This window comes from Scomber japonicus, chromosome 16 (genome assembly GCF_027409825.1).
Source record: "Scomber japonicus isolate fScoJap1 chromosome 16, fScoJap1.pri, whole genome shotgun sequence".
NCBI lineage: Eukaryota > Metazoa > Chordata > Actinopteri > Scombriformes > Scombridae > Scomber > Scomber japonicus.
Window position 1 is genome coordinate 6,761,997 of NC_070593.1, and position 11,786 is coordinate 6,773,782.

An 11,786-nucleotide genomic window follows, 5' to 3' on the forward strand; every position below is an offset into this window, starting at 1 on the left:
TGGACTATACTACAGTAATATCCTGTATCCTGCACCAAGTAAATGCTTCATAACAACATCCATTTCTGCAGAGACAAAGAAAAGACTGCCACCTACAGAAGCATCAACAAAAAAGTTAAGGGAAATAGATGTTATATATGGTACTGCTCCTTCTCTGTTTCATTTGTAGGAGATATATCTTGGACACATGGTGCAGTAAAACCACAAAAATGACCTTGCGGCACTAAAGATGAAGACAGAAAAATCAGCATTGTACGTATGACTACTTTAACAGATCCCTTCCTGCACTGATGAACCTATAGAGAGTCGTTCCACATGGAGCTGTAATGTCCTCCATGCACCTGTTCTGCTTCCCCTGAGTCCACGGCTTTGTGCTCACAACCAGCCCTCCTCTGCTCCATTGTCTCCTCTCTACAGCAGGCCGTTTAACTTCATTAATATGCATTAAACCGGAGTGTGCCGCATATGTGTGTGTGTCAGTCAAAGCCCAGTAAAGCAGGCTCACACACACACACACACACACAAAAAGAGCTTGATAACTGACTTGACTGCTGGGACAATGACTATGTTACTATTTTTGTCACCCACTCAAGTGAAATATTAAAGGCACTCAAAGTTGAGACAAAAGTCATTTGCACGTCTAATATTTTAGAAATTGGAGCCAAGATCCCGTTTACTGCCATTGTGGGGGGGTTTTCATTCATGAAATAATCAATATCGGGTCCGCTGCAGACTTTGAGTGAGTCTCTGAAAAATGACCCTGTGATTTGGTGTCACAGAGACATTTATAAAGACTTCAATCTATAATTAAAGCATGACTCTTGATGTTCTTCTGGATTCAGTGTTGTTTTCTTTGTGAGTGCGTTTTGAGCCACTTCCAGCTCTGTATTTAGTGACACAAAGGGCCTGAAGTTGAAAAAGCCTCACTTTGAATCATGCTAAAATCCTCACGAAAACATATGTGTCTCAAAATTTGCATGCACGGCCTATAAATCCCAAAATGGATTCTTTGTGAAGAGAATACATTTGGCTGCAGCTATAAAAGTTTCCTGCGAGTGTAGACGGCACAAAGCATGAAGAAAATCATGTTAGTGAGATAGTTTCTTGCATGCGAGAATAAATTATCATCAGAATACACCACATGGTCCATTTTCAAGGTCACCTCCGCCTCTGCGTGCACAAAGGAAATCATGAGAGAGCATTTAAAAGATGAATGGTTGCCATATCACAATAGATAAATTGCATGGGGTCCAATATGACATGTGGCTCTGCTGCTTCAGGGTGCCTATATTGCCCTTAATGCAAAACGTATTTGGCAGCAACAAAGAAAGTATTGGTAATGAATATGAAATACATTCACTGTTCACATTTGAAGAGCTTGATTTAGAGTCCCACTGAAAAAAAAAGAAGGTGGCAGCTGATATAACAGAAGGATTTCTGGCATGAAAGTAGCAGTTTGTTTTATATAGACTATTATAAGTGTTTTAAAAGTGTGTTTTAATAGAATAAAAATCACCCAAAAATTAAATAAACAGGGAGTACTGTTTCAGTCGCAGTGAAGTCATGAATCATATTAATTTAATAAAGGAAACCAAAGTGCAGTAGAGAAATAAATACATCAAAGAAACAATAGAAACTGGGAAATGAGACCATGCTGGCACTACAGTACATTTGAAAGTATGACTCAAGGTACTATTAGCTGATAGCTTCCTAAAGATCAAAGAGACCTGCAATACTCGATATATATATATATATATATGTGTATTTTAGGTATATCAAGTAGTATTTAGATCATAAGTTGTTAAGTGATTTAGCAGCAGTACTTTAAAATCTACTATATAACTAATTAAAAGTCAGTATTAAGCTGTAATAAGAGCAGTAATGTGCCCTCATCAGTTGTCTTATTGTCTTTATAATACATACGTGTTCATATTTTAAGTTTTACTGCAGTGTCAGATCAAAAGTAAAAGCTGTAACACAAACATAACAAAACAAACATTACATTTCTTGCAAATAGTTGTAATTTGTGTACAGATGTAGGACATAAGAAGAAAATTGTGGTTCAAGTTATATATTAATAGTAACATTTTAAAAAGGAAACTTGCCTCGTGCTTAAAGTCACTTTTGACTTTTCAATATTTAAGCACAATGATCCATTTCGAACCTTAACAAGTGCTAAATCTAATTATAGAAACACATATTGCACATTATTTCCTGTGAGTTGGTATTGTATTGTAGCTTCATCAAGAATGTTTCTTAATTATAATGTAAATAAAATGAACTCAGGCATATTTACATAGTGTTGCAGATTAGCAGTATATGAAAGATACATGGTTTGTATTTTACAATATAATTATCAATGTTTGAGAAATGTTTGATTTTTCTTTCTCCAAAGAATACATGCAATAATTTACATTTCAGGCATTTAGCTGATGTTTCAAGCTCAGACACCCAAAACGACTGCATGCTGAGCTCAAAACCTCCAGTTGGCCAACACAACAATAAAGAGTCCAAGTGTTATTTCCGTCGTCGCCAAACAGCAGTCACAAATCCTTCTTTGTTCATACGATGTGTGTTTACTTCTCAGCTCTATCAGCCTTTCACACATGCTGCAACAGACTGAGCGCCACATCTAGTAGGGCTTTTTTTTTTTCACCAGCTGTAGTTAATACAACGAGTCTGGCTTCCAAAGGGTTAAAAATTTTCATGTGTAAATACGGTTTCAGAGTGTGATGATCGCACCCAGAGGCCTCCTAGGCGGATCTGCCTGCCGAACAGCCGAGGCTGAGATGGGCATGCACCGCTCCCCCATTCATCACTGTCAAGTTGAATAGAAAATTAACAAATCCCTTAATTAAAAGACCCCTCTAGACTCTGGTGTGTGTGTGTGTGTGTGTGTGTGTGTGTGTGTGTGTGTGTGTGTGTGTGTGTGTGTGTGTGTGTGTGTGTGTGTGTGTGTGTGTGTGTTGCACGTGCCAGCTGCACTGCTACATTGTGCAAATCACAGAGGCCTGGCAGAACACACACACACACACAACACAACACAACACTCCTATCCAAGCAAACACACACACACACACACACACACACACACACACAACACAACACAACACAACACAACACTCTTATCCAAGCAAACACACAAACACACACATACACAGACACACAAAATCATGTTTCCATCACTTCCGGGGACATTACATTGACTTACATTAATTTACTGGAGACTTAAACCTAACCTGAACCATAACCACCGCATGCCTAATCTTAACCGCTTACCCTAAATTTAACATGACCCTAACCTTACATGAACTTTAAATCAAGTCTTCACCTTAAAATGAATCATTTACATTAAGAGGACTTGCTTTTTGTCCCCATATTAGAAGCGAGACCCCACAACATAACTGCGTGAACAGATTGAAGTCCCCACAAGATGACGAATACCTGGTACACACACACACACACACACAAACACATACATAAACAGCCCACCACTCCTACAGACCCCTGCCATTCCTGTCGCTGCATTAATTGCATAAACTGCATAATGTAGTGGACCAGAGCAGGAATTCATTCTGGATCCCCGAACGTCCCCAGACACAGAGCTAGGTGGGGAGTCAGTTGGGGCTTTGATCCCTGACCTCTGCCTCCTCTCTTGGGAATAGAGGGCTGCATCCCTAACGGTCCGTCCATCTGCACATACACACACTCATACACACACTCATACACACACACCCTCTGCTACCCCCAGACCCCAGCAGCTACTAGAGTCGGCCCCGGCCCCAGCCCCAGACACGTGTCACTGTCACCAGCAGCAATAGGGAATGCTAAACAAGCCAAGGTCAACCTGAAATTAGGGGGTGTCTTACGGCCTGTCAAGTGCTTTGTCACAACCACCAGCTCTCTGAATGAGGCCCACGATGACTTGCCCCAAAACTCCACCCACAACAACTGGCTGCTAGGCACTCATGTATTCACACACGTAAACACAATATCCTCTTGACATGGTGGAAGGTGGAAGTTGTGGCTCTGAAAGGAATGTGAATCAACATCCAGAGACCCCCATAAACCTAAACCTGCACTTAAATATTAATATATTCAATATCTTCTTGACTATTTTGACACTTTTTTAAATTTTTTTTTAGTCAGTTTCCTACTAAAAAATATTTTAAAAGCCTTTGGAAATCAGAGCTGAAGTGATGAGTTGATTAGGTTAGTTGATAGAGTGTTAATAAGGAACAATTTGAATGATTAATCATTTCAATCATTTCTCCTCTGGATCCAGAATCTCCAATGTGAAGATTCAGTGCTTTTCTTAGTTTTATATCATCGTAAATGGGATGTATTCAGGTGCTTTGGGCTTTTGGCTGGACAAAGCAAGCAATTTGAAGACATAACCTTCATTTTTGGGTAGATGGTGAACATTTTATAGATATAGATAGTGAATAATTGTTTATTTGAGAAGATAATCCACAGATTAATCAGTGATAGAAGAATCATTTGCTGCCCTGTTACAACTAAATAAGAGTGTAAGATGTGCAAAAAATGTAGAGACAAACTTTTTTTGGCTTATATACTAATTATCCCCATATATACGCACATTTTTACAGATATTACATCAGCTTTTATTTAATTTGTTCTTACCTATTCTCACTATTCTGCTTGCAAAAGTACTTTGTAATACTCCTTTAAAAAGTGCTTCATAAATAACATTCATCTTTACTGTTAGAGGAATTAAAAACTTTTTGTTGAATCCAGTCGCTGTAACTCAACATGTCTCCACAAGAAGTTCAGAGAAGAAGGAGGAAGGAGACGAGGAAGGAGAAGGAGGAGGAGGTGGAGGAGAAGGGAAGTTACGGGCCCACGGATCAGAAACTTGTTTAACTCACCCAAATCTGCGGAGATTAGAGCGGGAAGTGGTCAAAGGGCTTAGAGTGTATCGGTACAATGGGGCAGAGAGGATTAGAGGTGGATTCACCGAGCCCCTGCGATGCCCTTCATCTCTGGGGGTCCACAGCCAGAGCACCTTTGTTGGGTTAACTAACGGCACTTCCCATGAACGCAGTGAACAGACCAATCCCTTTTTAATGATGCAGGGAAAATTCCATCGGCCCTGATTACCACAATGCCTTCGAGAGCCGCCATTGTCCCACACACCATGTTGAGCTTTTAAACTGTGCAGCCAGGCGAGTGGACTGCGAGGCGTTTGAAGTCTTGTAGTATTTAAGCCCGGTAGAAATAACCCCTACTAAAACAATGCTGATATGTGCTTTTTTCTTTATGGTTGAAGCGTAATGCTAACACTAGCACCACAAAGGGATTTAATTGCCACTGTGGCCACCCATGCTTAAAATATATGCAGTATGGAGGTAATGGGTTGTGACATTAGTGCTATTAAGTGTATATGAAAGGTAAAAGGTTTATTAGTGGCTGTCCACATTATCAAACACACAGTCCCCCTTGTGAGATCTGGAGCTTTACATTAGGTAAGCTGCAGATTGAAGTCTGCTGAAAAATCCCCCCTCACTTAAAAATACATTTGGGGGAATAATCTTTTTGGTTAATCTAAACCTCAGGGGGTCGAGCCAAAGAAGCATGGCTATCCAGCAAACCTCGGTAAAAAGGAAATAACCCTAACCCACCAAATATACTCTATTATTCTTCTTTTTTTTTTTGATACTAGTCAGCTTACAGATGGCTGTGTGGTAGTGTACTCGTCTCCAGGAATCCTCCCAGATACTTGGAGAAAAGTAGGCTTCTCAAACAAAGACATGTCAGCATGAACGTCTCGATGAAGCCTCAAACAAAGTGGCTCCAAACAATTACAGCGTTGCAACCTGAGTAGCTGCAAATCCAAGTCTTGTATTGTGTTTGTTTAGCCTTTAAATGCCTGCATAAATTGAGCATGTTGCATTTAACAGAATCCCTCTTTTTTTTCTCCATGTGGTAAAATAAATTAAGGCCAGCTTGACTAATTAGCAACCCAACTTATTCATAATGTAAATGTTTTCAATTCAGCAGCAAGAGTACTCTACCCTCAGGAATACTTTGCTTTCTCTCCTGCTATAACTTTTTCTCTTTAGGCGTCAGTACAAATATCAGTTTAGCTTAGCCTCAAAAAAAAAAAAAAAGACTAACTTCTGACACTTTAGCTGTGCCTACTGATGTGTAAATCAACCCATGACAGTTAAATTAATAATATTTCTGCCTCTGTGAAATGTTTGAGATGAAAAAGACAAAACAAAGAAGTCTCCAGTCACACTAATGGCTCCGCGAGGCTTTACTGAGGCATTGTTTATTACCATGTTCACAATCTCAGAGGTATTGCAGGTATTTGGTCATAAATGAAAGTATAAGGCTAATTCAAATTGTAACTTGATGGTTACTAGGCTTTATCTTCTGGGAACCATGCATCTCTGTACAACACTTAACGTCACCTGGTACATCCCTGTTTCTGCTCTATGCAATAAACTCAATGCTCTTGTAGCACACAGACCATTACCTCTCAGGCAGATGTGTCCTCACTCACATCAGCTCATGCTTGGCTGTCTCTTAAGATCTTTCAGCTGCAAAGGCATTGTCATGTCTGCAATCTCGCATTTCCCATTCGGTTTCAGAAAACTAAATTACAAAGAAAATCCACACTTTGAGGCAAGAGATAAAACATATTAGAGTGAGTTGTTTACGAGTCTGAATTGCAATCCCATTCTCCTTTTTCTATTGTTTTGTGTATTCACCCCAAAATCCAGTATTGTGTTTGTTCCATCTGTTTTTGTTTGGTGTCACAGGGCTGACGTAGAGGTTTGGGACCTGATGGATTTGACAGTGCAACAGATTTATCTTTCAGACATAACATTACTAAAAGCTCAACAGCCAAGCAAGCCTCTGTTTGTATAAATATCCTGTTTAATTATGAATATTATTGATCCAAAATTACCTTCAGGTGTTGTAGCTATAATGTAGTATTGAAAAAGTCAAAGGAAAGATTATCATTACCTATTAACTGGCCTATATGACGCCATATAAGTGTTGAAATGTGTTTGCTGCCTTTGTGATCACTGACCATTGATGCCAAATCATGCCCTGGTTTCTTTAGTCTTGTTTGACAGAAAACTGAATATCTTTGTGTGAAGGACTGTTGATCAGGACAAAAGAAGACATTTGAGAGGGAGAGGACTTGGTCTGGGAAACACTGATTGACATTTTTCAGAAATTGTATTGACCAAACAATTAATCGATTAATCAAGGAGATAAGTGACAGACTATTAGAGCTGCAGCTCCTAGTTGTGTTTGGTCATGAATCATGAAATTAAAACTGGCTCATAAGATTTTACCTTTAGGAAAATAACAAAAAAGTGAAATCTGCATTCGTTCTTGCATCAGATGTTTTACCTGACGCCATCTGAAGCATCTTGCTGCTCTAAATCCCGCCCATCTGTACACCTCGGGCGGGTTAAAATCATCGCTAAGAGTGATTTGCTGCTATTTGTTGACCCACTATCCCATCTGCAGAACACACACAGACCAGTGGACCCATGTGTCAGGACAGGCCTGGCGGTGTAATGGTCGATACCACACAAGACCACAGATGGGTCCCTGCACAGTGGAGCCGGTGGCTGGCGCTCCAGCCTGGGCAGTGGCCAGATGGGCCACCCTGAGAGAGGCTCAGCCTGTCAGGCCCAAACAGGCTGATCTTATTACTCTGGGCCAAGACTGGAGTCTGGTTCCACACATCATCAGGGGAATCCACATTATCATGCCTGACTGTCGCAGGCTGCATTCACCCTGCTGTGTGTGTGTGTGTGTGTGTGTGTGTGTGTGTGTGTGTGTGTGTGTGTGTGTGTGTGTGTGTGTGTGTGTTTCACCTGTGTGGTTTGTGTGGCCTGTCAAATGTTTTCATTGCTGTTCAGACTGGAAAAATCAGGTTCCATGTGGGTTTTCCATGTTTAGATAACAAAAAACTTAATTCTAATCCCAGGGAAATGGTGCACTCTCATGTTTCGTAGGGCGGGGGAATGCTGGAGTAGTTGTACAGTTCATATTTCCAACAGGGTCTTTGAAGGCCAATACTGAGATTTTGTTTTTCTCTTGGTACTGAGACTTGTTTAATGTTGTTTTTGGGTGTGTTTGAACCTTGCATCTTGTTAACTGTGGACCACCACTGGCCAATATTTAATATTTAATAAAAATCACAATAATATATCAGTCATATTCCCACTTAACTGTTTCATATCCATTAAAAAAAAAGGAACAAAATACTGGTTCATGTAAGTCAGCGTTTCAACCTCATATCCTAAAATGTTAATGAACAAAGCTCTATAAATAAAGTTGCTGCTGGAGCGTCTCATATCGAGGTTATAATTGAAGAGTCTGAGATTCCCAAATACAAACAAGCGCTGTTAAATGTGAGGCTGGAAGTCAGCGAGTCAGTTTGCTCAGTAAAACAGTTCCCAAGGTAATTAAAAGTCTACAAAGCCGAATTTTATTTAGATCAAAGGTCTTGACAGCAGTGCTGCATTCCTGTGAAAGTGGAGTATCAGGCGTAACAAGAACACAGTCGCCCATATGTTCTGCTATCTGCTTTCACCTAATGGCTGAACTCCATTTGTAGGTCATGTGCAATTATTTTTTGTTTTCTGCATCATATGCTCTGTTCGTTTTCACAACCAAGAAAAGAGAAGAGAAGGATAGAAGCTCATGATGCATGAAAAGAATAAATGTACACAATAGAGACATGAAACTTTGGCTTATCTTGATTCATCGATTATTTGTTTGTCCTATAAATGTCAGAAAATGGTGAAAAAAAGTCTATGATGTCCTCAAATGTCTTTTTTTGTCCCGACCAACAGTCCACAACCCAAAAATATTCAGTTTACTGTCATAAAAATTTACATTTGAGAGGCTGGAATCAAATAATTTTGACTTTATTTCTTTAAAAAGGATTCAAAATGGCCATCAAGATTAATTTGATAGCTGTCAACTAATCGATTAATCAACTTCGCCTTGCAGCTCTACAGTGAAGTACTGCAATAACAAAAAATTGTCATCTGAAGAGAAACATTAATTTGAGTCTTTAGCGTTGTGTTTTAATAAGTTGAATTAAATGACGCCGCTGTTACTTGACTGGCTAATTACGATGAGAAATGGGAGCAGTCATAGTCGATGTTATATTTTGCCACTGCCAAATCAACCGTATTGAGCTGTCATTCAAACCAACCCTTCATTTTTGCAGCCACAAAATAATGATTCAACATTAATAATGACAGAATTATATCTGAGGAGCAAGGGGGGCTTAACGCTGCACTGCTGCCAAAAAGAAATGGATCTTCATTGCCTTGGTGTCATCCACACTAATACAACCTGACCTGGTTTATATCCTCAAACTGACAGCTCTGAAATACGATGAATGAGAGCCATCTCCCAAGGTCAAGGTTAGGGTTTGGGCTGATTTAGGCTCCTTTCTTATTGTCAGCAGCGTCTTCATTTGAAATTCACATAACATAAAGTAAGGTTTGACTGGCAGCTCGAGCGGGACACGTGGGGGTTGTAATATTCATAAGAGCAGAGCAGGATGGACGGATAGGTTTCCTTACCGCACATTGATTTCCACATTTGGGTGATTAAGTTTATTATTTGGCCTGCAGCTACATTAGCATGTGATTATCCTGGTTATCCTACTGAGGGAAGCATATTTAACTTGTGAGAACAAAGGAGGATCCCAGCCATCACCTGAGTCTCTCTCTCTCTCTCTCTCTCTCTCTCTCTCTCTCTTTTTTTTCTTGAATGCGAGAAGAAAAACAACACAGAAGCAGTCGAGCTAGTTGCTTTGGCCTGGGACTGTGTTTAGCTCTGCGGTTCCTCTCAGTCTGCCTCCTCCATCCCTCTTTTCTCTGTTTCCCCCATTTCTTTCCATCCCCTAGCAAACATTTCTCCCCGACTCTTTTGTTTGCCAAGATCCACGTTACCATGACTACCAACTGGCGCTTTATGAGCACCTCATCCCTCATCTAAATATTCCTAGTTATCTATGGTAATGAAATGCACACACCATTATCTGGCTTAATGAAATACACTCTATTGTCTATGATTAGAAGGAGAAAGCTTTATTTCTCAGTAGCCTCGTGTTCCAATGTTCCCTGGCTGCGATAAACAAATGTACCACCGTTGGAGCTGTGAGGTCTTTTCTGTTGTGAGCCTTGGACAATAAAGAAACTCTGTCCAGTTGCTGTGAGCAGCCTTGCTATGCAGCGTCTGTGCTACAGTGTCTATTTGATTGCACTAATTGGCCTGTCTGCTCTCTCTTTGCCTCATGATGGACTCACTGCTCCTGCGAGTTTTCCTTTCCGAGCTAATGCAACCCATTAAAAAAAACAGACAGATTATGACAATAAAATCTTTACTTGCACACTGTTTTGACAACATAACAGGCTGCGAAAAGAATCGAGCTGAGAAAAGCAAAAGCAAAGCGAAAGCAGAAATAGAACATCATTATCTAACAGTATCTGAAAATGTAAGCCTTTGCCTATGTGAGAAAGAAAAAGCCACATCGACTTCTACCCATACAGCACTCTTCATCTGTGCTGTAGTTTTCCGTGTCTTTTTAAAAAAAAATCCTTTGAAGTATCAAGTGCATCATGAAACAGATATACCGTAAAAATGTGCATCTGATATCACTTGTTCCCCCTCAGTGATGATAATAATAATACAAAAAAACGAGTAAGTGAAGTGAAAATAACAGCAAGTGTGTTCTCTCTGTAAGCGCATCTGTGGGAGCGTGCCGGTGTCTATTTCCAATTCAGTCTGGGGTAATATCTGCAGATTGGGTGGTTAAGTCACTCTGCATTTCATGAGCCAGTCCTGTCACTAACAGTTATCTCCTCGCTGCCCTCTGAGGAGTTGTCTAGGTGAAATGATTCTCCGAAGCTCTGAATAATGCATGAAATTACGTAATGCAAATGGAGGCTTTATTTCCCCTGCCACTCGCAGACACCGGGGCCCGGGCCCACTGTATTAGAACAGCAAAGGAGAAACAGTGGGAGTCCCCAGAGTAAAGGAACTACAGCAGAGAGCGAAAAGGTCAATGATAAAACCCAGGGCTTCTCCTCACATGCAGCTTTATCAAGTATGAGTTGGAGTTATTGCACGCCGCTGTATAACGGCAGAATTTGCAAGAGGCTATCATGATGAGAGGTTTATTGTGGTGGAGGCAGGGAAATATTCATTAAGCAACAGCCTGGCTGGTTTCCACAGTGCCTGCCTGTAAACAGAAACCCAATCAAATATAAATAATAACAGGAGAGCAGAGCGGAGCAGAGCAGCGTCGATTTCAGATCTAGAAATGTCATTTGCCTTATATGCACCAAATTAGGCTACACTAAACTGTTGTCAAGCCCCCTCTTCAACAAGTAGATGAGCCTTCCCACCATCTCTCTCTCTCTCTCTCTCTCTTGCTCTTGCTCTTTCTCTCTCTTTCTCTGTAGTGGGTAGACCTGAATGGCATTAATTGCCCCCTAAGATGACGGGCAGATGAAAGTGAGGTGGTGGTTTTTGCTGTGGGACATGGGGGCCGCTTACAAAGAGAGGCTGAGGACGGCTGGCAGGTCTCACCGACTTCAAAAGCAGATAAAGGACCTTTTTACACAAAGGATCCTCTTTTTTTTTCTTCTCTCTCTCTCTCTCTCTCTCTCTCTGGCTCTTTTTTTTTTTGCTTAATCTTCAGATTCTGGGGTTTATTCGTGCCAGCCTCCTCGCCTTTGTCCACTTTGTGTCAGGTTTTAACGCCAGAG